This window comes from Culex quinquefasciatus, chromosome 3 (genome assembly GCF_015732765.1).
Source record: "Culex quinquefasciatus strain JHB chromosome 3, VPISU_Cqui_1.0_pri_paternal, whole genome shotgun sequence".
NCBI lineage: Eukaryota > Metazoa > Arthropoda > Insecta > Diptera > Culicidae > Culex > Culex quinquefasciatus.
Window position 1 is genome coordinate 84,643,541 of NC_051863.1, and position 9,951 is coordinate 84,653,491.

A 9,951-nucleotide genomic window follows, 5' to 3' on the forward strand; every position below is an offset into this window, starting at 1 on the left:
AAATTTTAAAGTTATCGCAGTTTTAGTGAAAAAAGTCGATTTTTTCCCGTTTTCGTCATTTTCCCATTTCTGCGCGTGGCGCGTTGAAAAATCCAGTTTTTATTTTCAAAAAATCGTATCTCAGAGTATCGAAAACATAACTTCACCATTTTTTGTTATGTTAAGTGAAATTTTCCGAGGAATCCGATAAAAATATTTTCAGACATAGGCTCTTTGGTCCCGAGACCTTCAAAGCAGCATTTTAAGTTTTCATACGACCTTTTCAAATGTTAAGCTAGATTTTTGAAACTTCTTACTTTTTTTCCCAAACAGCCAAACTAATAACCTTTCTTTTGCTTCTAGGACAGCTAAAATCGGACGAAATGGCGCGGAGATATGACTTTTTGATAAAAGTGGTTTTTGCGAAAATCGACGAAAATTGCCATTTTTTGAACCACCCTAACACGGCGTATGTCACCCTAATGGCCAAACAAAAAATACGGGTCCAATTATTTCGGCCAAGGATCCCCCAGAAAAAAATGGGACTCGATCGGAGAACTTTTTTTTCGAATCATGCTGTTTTCGTGGGGAATTGCTGTATATATATATTTTTTTAAATTCAAAAAATTAACTATAAAATTGTCCAAGAGATATTGGAGATTGTACCACTGGTTGCTGAGATACAGCGGCTTAAAGAAAAAGAAACAGGAAAATTGATGTCCCACCCAAACAACCCTTCATTTTCTAATGTCGACATCTCAGCAACTAATGGTCCGATTTTAAATGTTAAGAAATGAAACATTCATAAAATTTTCCGATCTTTTTGAAAACTATATTTTTCTGAATCAAGACTAACATTTCGAAAGGGCAATCAATATAACGCCCAAAATGGTTCAATTTAGAATTCAGAGTTGCATATTATTAATAAACACATCCAGAAGGCAAAACTATCACAAGACATGATTAAAAATTGGTATATGTGTAATTTTTTGTGGTTTCTTTAAAATAGTCTGCTCGTTCAAAAATAGTGCTGCAATGATGTTTGAAGCATTCTCGATGGTTTCAGATATGATCAAGGTTTTCGCTTCTTATGATTTGGTCGAGATTTAATCGGTAGTCATTCTGAGTCTGATAAGGCATGACATGCTGCATGTACTCTGTATACTCTACAAGAGTGTTTCCCATCATTCAATTTATTTTATTTTTTTTAATTTTTATTGGATAGTTTTTCTAACAACATTACTCGCCATATGAAATTTGAAGCAGTCTTAAATATAATATTATTGAGAAAGACTTTTTTGCCTCAAAACATTAAAATAACTCATTACTGGAAGCAACATTCCAACCGTAATCCCCCAAGTTTTGTAACGCTAGTTCACAAACATCTAGGAAAAAGATGTAACCAAACTTTAATCCTACGGGTGTTAATTTACCCCATTTATCTGAGAATGTGTTTGAGTTTAGTCGCGTCGTAAAGGCAGCATAGCACTTGGTAAAGCAATGAACAATTTCTTATCTTTTTCACCTTTTGTTTTCCCAAAATGTATTGGTGAGGTAAAAAGTGATGATGCTATCAGAAAGACACACATTATTTTTATTTGACTAAACACTTTTTAGTCGCACGATGCACAGCGATGTTCAAACCAACTACACTTCACTTCGATACACACGCGACGGAAAAAGGTACAAAATTCCGAAGAAGTACGAACCATGCGGTGCACTTCCTTCAAATCATCGTATCTCAACTGTGTTGCGGTACGGGGTTCTTACCTGTGAGTTGATAGATTGTATTCCGATAATAGACGTTGATAGCAGCAGCACCACCACCACCACGGTCAGCCGACCTCCGCCGAGAATTCGGGTCTCGGACCCCATTTTCTGAAGCACTCGGACTAACACTCTCAATTATTTTTACTAGAATTATTTCTCCTTATAAAACAATGTAACTAAAGCTCCCTCGTTGAAGTCTTCTACAAATTCTGGAAATATTAACACTCATCAGCAATAATTGCATTTTCCTGTTATCCAAAAATATCTCTCCCACAATTGACGGAAAAAATCACAACTCTATTTTTGGCCTTCATACAAAACTTGGATAAACAAGCAAACTCATCAACAAACATTTCAAAATCACTAGTTTAAATTTAGACCGGTTGTGTCTTTTACCACCAATTCTTCGTCAGCTATATTCACTCGAGATGGGTGTGCCTTGGTTTTTGATATTAAAATAAACTCTAACATCCGCGCACTATACTCTACCTCCAAAGCGTGGAGAGCTCGCTCAGATAGAACCTGTCTGCTTCGAAGATCAACCAAGACTGACAAGCTCTTGGCACACGATTGACTCACAACGCCGCCGCGAGACGGAGACCGGTTGGTTCTTCGGAGCGGATTTTGCGTCCGCTCAAGTCGACGGCGCAGAACAAAATGAATGAAATTTTATTACAATGAAATATTTTTAATTTCGTGGCTCCAACATGATTTTCTCTCCACTACCAAAACGGCGAGCGAATGTATTTGGACCCTTTGCCACAGCTGTTTCTTTACTTTTTTCTGCTCTGCGGATATCGGTTGTAGCAGCAGAGTGCAAATTGTCTCACGATTTTGTACTGATAATTTATTTTGATCGATTTACCAGCGATTATTACATTTTTTTCAAGCTGCCGATTTTTTTAGAAAATGTTGAATAGGTGAGACAAAAAGAACTCATTGTTATGGTCCTACCCAGTAAATATTGTTTAAATTACAACATTTAAGAAAGATAAAGCTAAAGTATAAACTTGAATTATTAAAATCAGCTCATTCGAATCAAAGTATAAATTAAGCCTAAATCTTTGCTTTGAAATGTCGGAACCACCAAAATAGTCAAATCGATGCTATTTTTCACAACACAACAGCGTTAAAACAAGGGCTTTGCGAGAGACATGGCACTATTTAAAAAAAAATCTGCTCTTAGATGTAATTTTTTGAATACCGTCATTAGGGATGACTGTGGGTAAAAAACAATACACCTCTCGTAATATCTTAACAACAAAAAACAATTCAAAGTTTTCTTAAGATATCCTCTACGCAACCCTTTCACCAGATTTATGTTTAATTGAAAAGAATATGAGAAATTGAAAAATCATTTTTACGGTTACATTCATCATTAATTTCACCTTTTTCCAATTTCACCACCAAGACCCAATGTCACCCCCACTGACGGTACATTTAGTTTTTGTATGAAAAGCTGCTAAAGGTTATGCATTGCAACACGAATTTACAGTACTAAAAATGATTGCACAATTGCAAAGTAGATGAACGAACAAACAAACATGCGAACTGATTAACATCGACATTTGAGCTTCGTTTTGGCGCGAATGGCACTCTTTTCATCTCATCATTACACTCGCATTTTTGTTCACTCACTTTTGTTCACTGAGTAAATGAGACTGCCTACCGGATTTGGATTATGGATTTCCTACCGAAATTTACTCAAATAGAATTTGAGGTCTGTTGAATTATTTGTTTCTTATTCAGCTGTATAAAATTGTGTGCTACAGAAACAATTTGAAAATATCAATTAAATCACTCACCATGCATATCAATGACCAATGGGGACGCTTGATCACTTACAGTTTGAGTGCATTGAGCGTGAGTACTGTGTGAGAAAAAAGGGGAATGAAAAGAGATGAAAATGTTGAATGCAATAATGTGATGGATAATGTGATGGATGGAAGTGTTGTGATGGTGAAATGTGTCAGCAGTCATCTTTGGAAATGTTTCATGTTTCGCTTTTAGATAAAAGATGGCATTAGCAAATTACACACTAATTTTTTTCACTGAAATTCAGTATAGTTTCACTTACTTTTCATCAACTGAAATTTCAGTAAACGATTCAGCAGTTTGGATTTGATTGATATTTGTCATTTGACAGATGAGCAATTCTCTGACATTTCGGCCATTCGATTTTTTTGTACTTTTTAATCCGACTGAAACTTTTATGGTACCTTCGGTATGCCCAAAGAAGCAATTTTGCATCATTAGTTTGTCCATATACTTTTCCATACAAATTTGGCAGCTGTCCATACAAATATGATATCTGAAAATTCAAAAATCTGTATCTTTTGAAGGAACTTTTTGATCGATTTGAGGTCTTCGGCAAAGTTGTACAGTGAAAAAAATGATACACGGTAACAATTTTTTTGTGATTTTTAATATCACTTTGAGTCATTAACCTTGCACGGTGAACATTAAGATAAAAAATCGGCAAGTCTGATATTTGGAAAGAAGGGCTCTTTCCCGACATTGCGGGGTCCGGCGAAATATTTTTCGGGGTTCTAGAAAACTTTTTTCTGAAGATTTTTTTGATTTTATAGAATTTTTCTTCAGAAAAGTCACCCAAAAGGTTCCCAAAATTATTTTTTCAATCCTCTGCCATACAACACTTAAAATGATTTAAAACATTTTCGAATCAATCACATTGTAGAGAACAGTTTTCTGAACAATTTCCATTAAAAAGTATCAATTTTGGTTCAATATAAGCAGAGATATACCCAATTTCGTAAAATAAACAGTGACTTTCTTCAAAAATTATGGACATAATTCCCATTCAAACGATGAACACCGCCTTATTTCCCTTCCCATTCAAATGATGAACGCCTACTGAGTTTTATGATTGTAACAAAATAATTTCAATAATTTTCATCATAATTTATATAAATTTTATGTTTCAGCAAAATGTTTTCATCCTTAAAAATAACATAGTAGGCAGTGTTCATCGTTTGAATGGGAATTAAATCCAGAAATTTTGTAGAAATCACTTGATATTTTATGAAATTGGGTATATTTATAAGCAGAGGCTTATTTGAACCAAAATTGATACTTTTTAATGGAAATTGTTCAGAAAACTGTTCTCTAAAATGTGAATGATTCGAAAATGTTTTAAATCATTTTAAGTGTTGTATGGTAGAAGATTACAAAAATAATTTTGGGAACCTTTTGGGCAGGCCTGCCCAACATGAAGCCATTTTATCCGGCCCGCGACGGCTTTTCAAAATAGTTCTATGACATGTACTAATGTACAGAAAGACACTAAATTTAAATTTTATTCAGTTTTAAGTGATTCTACTTGAGGAACTTGATTGAAATATAATTTTTAAATAGATGAGTAAGCAAAGGGTGCCCAGAAAAATGACCCACTGCTCCACAAACGGAAAACGGCTTTATGTGTTATTTCAAGCATCTGTGTAAATTTTGAGCGAAATTGGATGAGATTAATCCATTGATACCCGAGCCTAAAATTGATGAAAGAAATGTTTTTCATATAAAAATGACTTTTTAAATCGCTAATCACTTTTCAGAATCGAGTTTTACAGCTTTAGTATGTTCTACAAAATTGTATAATATTTAGGAATATTTGGATGTAAGTAGCGCATCGTGCAGACCAAACATTAAGAACATTGGGTTTTCCATACATTTTTTCAGTTTTTCCCCATACAAACTTCACCTTTGAGTATCAATGGGTGAATTTTGACCGATTCTGCTCATATTTGACCCATAGTCCCAGAAAAGCTCAAGGAACAATATTCAGCTTTTGGAGCGAGGTTTTGAACAAAGTCCCATATTCTGGGCAGGCAATTATGTATTCTTTTAAAACAATTTGTCAGTGTTACAGTTTCGTTTGAAAAAAGGTTTAAAAACAAAATTGATCATAGATAAAATGGAGATTGTCACAAATATCTTTAAACATCAAAGAAATCCCACAATGAGTCAAGAAATCAGGGAGCAACACTGTATTTTTTCATGAACTTCTAAATTCATAGAATAACGAATTAAAACTATTCAATGTATATTTCTCTACCATTAAGTTTTATTTTGAAATTTTTGTGTTTTTCAAATAACTTTAAAATATTTAAGTAAAGGTGCACAACAACGCAAAACTGTCTTTTTGTAAAGATGATTTGCATCCTAATTTCGCTTAATTTTTTTTTTTTCATTGATTGTTTTTACATTTTTGTGTTAAAGAAATTAAACTTTAAGAAACTTGCAATTTGAATTTGAGTGTTTCTAAAAAGTCAATGGTATCAGGGTATTTAATTAAATTTTAAACAAATCAATTTAGAAAAAATCAACACCAATTTTCGAAAGTTTTCTTTTATTTCTTTCTTAAAATCAAAATATATTAATCATATTTGCAACACTGTTTACTTATTTGTTCACTAAAAAAATAATTCGAATAATTTTATGAGAAAAAGTTGTTAATTTTTTCAACTATTATTGTTAACGCACAAATTGACGATTTTATAGAAACACATTTGGACGATACTGTAGATTTGTAACATAAACACTAACACAATCACAGTAGAGATTCATGTACTTTTCTGTTGAATGTTTGTAGATGTTTTAGTACATGTGCCATAATATTTTGTAGAGTCTTCCCGGTCTAGGAGCTTAGCTTGCTCAGAACCCAAGAATCTAGACCAATTACTTCTGTCCAGACGGTCGACCAGGACAGACACAGCCAGAACAGATAAGTACCAGTACAGTGAAGATCACCCGTCCACAAAAACTCTGACTTTTCTGTACTATACAGTGGAATAAAGTCGTCCCTTAACTCTACGCGTATTATTTGACTCACCAAACATCTCAGACACAGGACCACATCCAACGCTTGGAATGTGCGTCAACATTTTTGGTCCTTCGAGCACCGAATGTGTCGGGATCGTTTTGGTGAAGGGCAGTAGAGTTGCGCGTTGATGGAGTTCCGCGAAGAAAGTCCCGTCCAGAAGATGGCTAGCATCGCCATTCTATCCGTCTAGTTCTGTTCTGTCCAGTACCGTCAAGTTTCTCAGCCAATTTCCGTCCAAACCTGTTTGTATCGTCCTGTGAGCTGAAAGCATAAACATTGGCTGAAGCAAAACTGTAGTTTGCGGAGGTGGAAACTTCCCGATTTTCACAGCTGAGAATCCCATCAGAAGATCCGCCATTCCTAACCGAAGAAGCTCCATTGTGTCCAGTACCAGTCCAGAAGTTCAATTCCGCCATAGTGATATGGCCACTACGCAACAATAATCCCGTGAACTTGACCGCTAACCGAACAAAACCCGTCGAAAACCGTAAAACAATTCCGTTCCATTCACGAGCAAAACAAAACCGTCTAAAAAACTGAAACGTCAGTAGAACCAGAGAGAAGGGAAATACTCTTTGGTAGAACTATCAGTGCGCTACAACTTTCGGAGATTGTGCGAAGAAGGTGTGACTTTTCGGAGAACGAATCTGCAGAAAGTGTTTCGAAAAGTCTGCAAAAACCGATTGTTCGTGAGAAGAAAAGTGTCGTGGAAAATTCGTGATGGAGAAAACGCCATGTTGTGGAGAAGAAAATGGCGTCTTGTGATTTACTTGCCAACCATTGTTTGGCACACGAGTTTCCGCACATATGAACAATTTCCGGGACAAACTGTGCGCAGAAGTTTGTAGTGCGATACCTTTCCTGTCACAATTCGAGAAACTACCCTAGTTCCAAAGACTTTTGTTCGATCTCGTCAACCTTGCAAGTGTAGATCGTGTAGACGAACCTTGCATTCGGAGAGCAGTGAGACGGGAAAGTGAGCAAGAAGTGAGAAGTGAGATCGGCAAAACGTAAACATTGGAAGATGAAGAAAATGCAGTTCGGTCGTCGCTGCATTCGTTCGGGCGGTTCGCGAAGGAAGAAAAGTGCCAGTTTTCCGCGAAACTGCAACCGTGCAGTTTGATACGACCGTCAAGGAACGTTTTCGGTCCGTGTGTGGTGCTTGGCTGAAGAAAGCCACAAAGAAAATTGTTTTTGAGGTGCGATCCGCACCATCCGTCTTTGTGGAGCGACAAGATTGAAGAACGGTGCACTTGGTGCATCGCGCGGTCGCTGAAAAATTTTCTGTCCGTAGCAGAGTTTGAAGAGGACCGTAAGAAGCTGCAGTGGACGTGTAAACGACCAGAAGGAAGCTGGTTGTGAAAAAGTCGGTGTTTCAACATCATCGGTGTGCCAGCAGTGCACACACAATCACACGCACACCCAGCTGCAGTTAGGGTTCTGCAAGCAGCAGAAAGTGTCAGTGGCGTCGTAGGGGCGCTTTGCGTGTGCGCATTCGTTGCGAACGAGTGCGGTTTGGATGCAGCTGAGGATCGGTGCCGTGTTGCGGTGCAGTATGCAGACCAGAGGCGCCGCGAGGGCGCTGAGACATGCAGAAAGAACAACGGCGAGTTGCGGCAAATCGTTGCAGTTCCGGATCGGCGATCGACACCAGCCAGCCGGTCGAGTCAGCGCGTCAAATGCTGACAGGAGGATCCAGCTTAAAGTCTCAGGGGTGGCGCGTTCGTGGTCGGACGGGCCAAAACAGCCCCCACCACCAACCTGAGTTAAGTATTCTTTTCAATTATTCAGTTGATCAGTTGCATAGAGCACTTCAACTCTCAGGTTCGGTGTTGCTGGATTTCTCGCCTGCTCAGCGTAGAAGTGCAACGAGCGTTCTTCAAGTTGCACCTGCTCATCTATCTGTCATCTGAAGACATCACGGCTGACCCACCGTCCCGGTCAGCACAGCGTTCGAGACCAAGTGTTCGAGGTTCCAGAACTTGGCCTTAGGGGCAGCGCCGCAAGACAGGACGGGTCTTAGCTGCTGCCCCACCGCCATCCTAAGTTAAGTAGATCTTTTGTTTTGAACTCAACCAGTCGCTTAGCGCTTTCTACTTAGGTTTGGCGTGGTTGGAACCAACGATTGTAGGCGAACTCTTTCGCCATTGACGATCTTGTCGTTTACGGGCGGCCATCCGAGACCTCGCAGTTGGACGGACTGCTTGAGATGATTCAAAGTCTCGCGAGTCGGACGGACTCGCGATATGCCGTTTTTGATCTGTGCTGCCTGCGCAGAAGTGTCAACGAACTTCAACAGTCGGACGGACTGTCGGAGTCACCTGTCATCGTGTTGTTAAACGCGGCGAGCGTCACCAGAGAATCAGTTGGGTGTTGAGCCAGTATCGAGTACGCACAACCAGTATCGAGTACGCCGCAGGCCAGTGGGCCTCCCGTACGGCTGACAGACGACGTCGGTCTCCTTGTACCTGTCGTAAGCTTCCTGTTTAGAATCTCCTCCGGGGAAGGAGATGGATTCGTGATCCAGTAGACTTGTCCACCTTGGTTAAGATTCCGTTTGGACCACCTTCGTGGTGGTAATGCTGTCGTTTTAGTTCGTCGTTCAGTGGAATTTCCTGTTCGTTTTGGTCCACCACCCGGTGGAATCCCGTTTGGTCCACTTTGCGATGAAATTTCCGTTTGGTCCGCCTCTGTGGAAATCCTGTTTGGTCCACCAGCCGGTGGAAATCCTGCCATTCCTGCATGGCTTGCAGGACAATTTCTTCCTGTGCGTTCACAGGAGAAACTGCTTAGCGGTTGCTCAACTGGAGCAACAACCTTCACGGTCGTGTGAAGCCGTTCTGATGAGCCTCTGTCCACCCGGACAAGGTTACCGGCCCCGTTCTTTAGCATCAGAACAGTCGTCGAACGCAAATTGGAACTCACGAACCCCCATCAAGCTTACACAGTCGTTTTGAAAACCAGATTGATCTCTCCCACATTCGTGATCGACACCCAGCGGTCGGTCTCTTGACGTCACCATCCGGTTTGCTCCGCAGGAGTGGACACTTCCGTCGAACCATGCTGCGTGCGCAGCAGCATCGGTTGCCAGGCCGTGATCGGCCACCTTTCTCACTGGGCTCGCGGTGAGGAAGTTTTCGAGTCTGCCCGCGCAAGGGGGACTACACTCCACGGACGGTGGAGTACCGTACGAGCAACAACGACGTCATGGCAAACAGGACACCAGGTCCCACATTCGGTCTACGGTCCGCACGTTGCGCGGACATCTAGTTGAACCGGACGCTCCGTTCGGTAACCCTCTGTCGGTAGAGGAAGCAGATCAACCTTGGCCAAGAAGCAGTACGAGAAGCAGAAGTCAACCA

At 39.8% G+C, this 9,951-nt stretch overlaps 1 protein-coding gene and 1 long non-coding RNA gene across 2 annotated transcripts in view; one reads left to right on the forward strand and one right to left on the reverse strand.

The window, feature by feature from the left end:
• Positions 1-2,401, reverse strand: part of LOC6041871 (basement membrane-specific heparan sulfate proteoglycan core protein) — a 182,808-nt gene extending 180,407 nt beyond the window's left edge. The window contains 2 exon segments of the mRNA XM_038260900.1: positions 1,750-1,958; positions 2,239-2,401. The gene's annotated coding sequence lies outside the window, so the exon portion shown is untranslated.
• Positions 2,402-6,426: 4,025 nt separating this feature from the next.
• On the forward strand, positions 6,427-9,716 carry LOC119770751. Its single transcript, XR_005278979.1, has 2 exons — positions 6,427-8,359; positions 8,414-9,716. It is a non-coding gene; the product is annotated as an uncharacterized LOC119770751 (long non-coding RNA).
• The last annotated feature ends 235 nt before the right edge of the window (positions 9,717-9,951 follow it).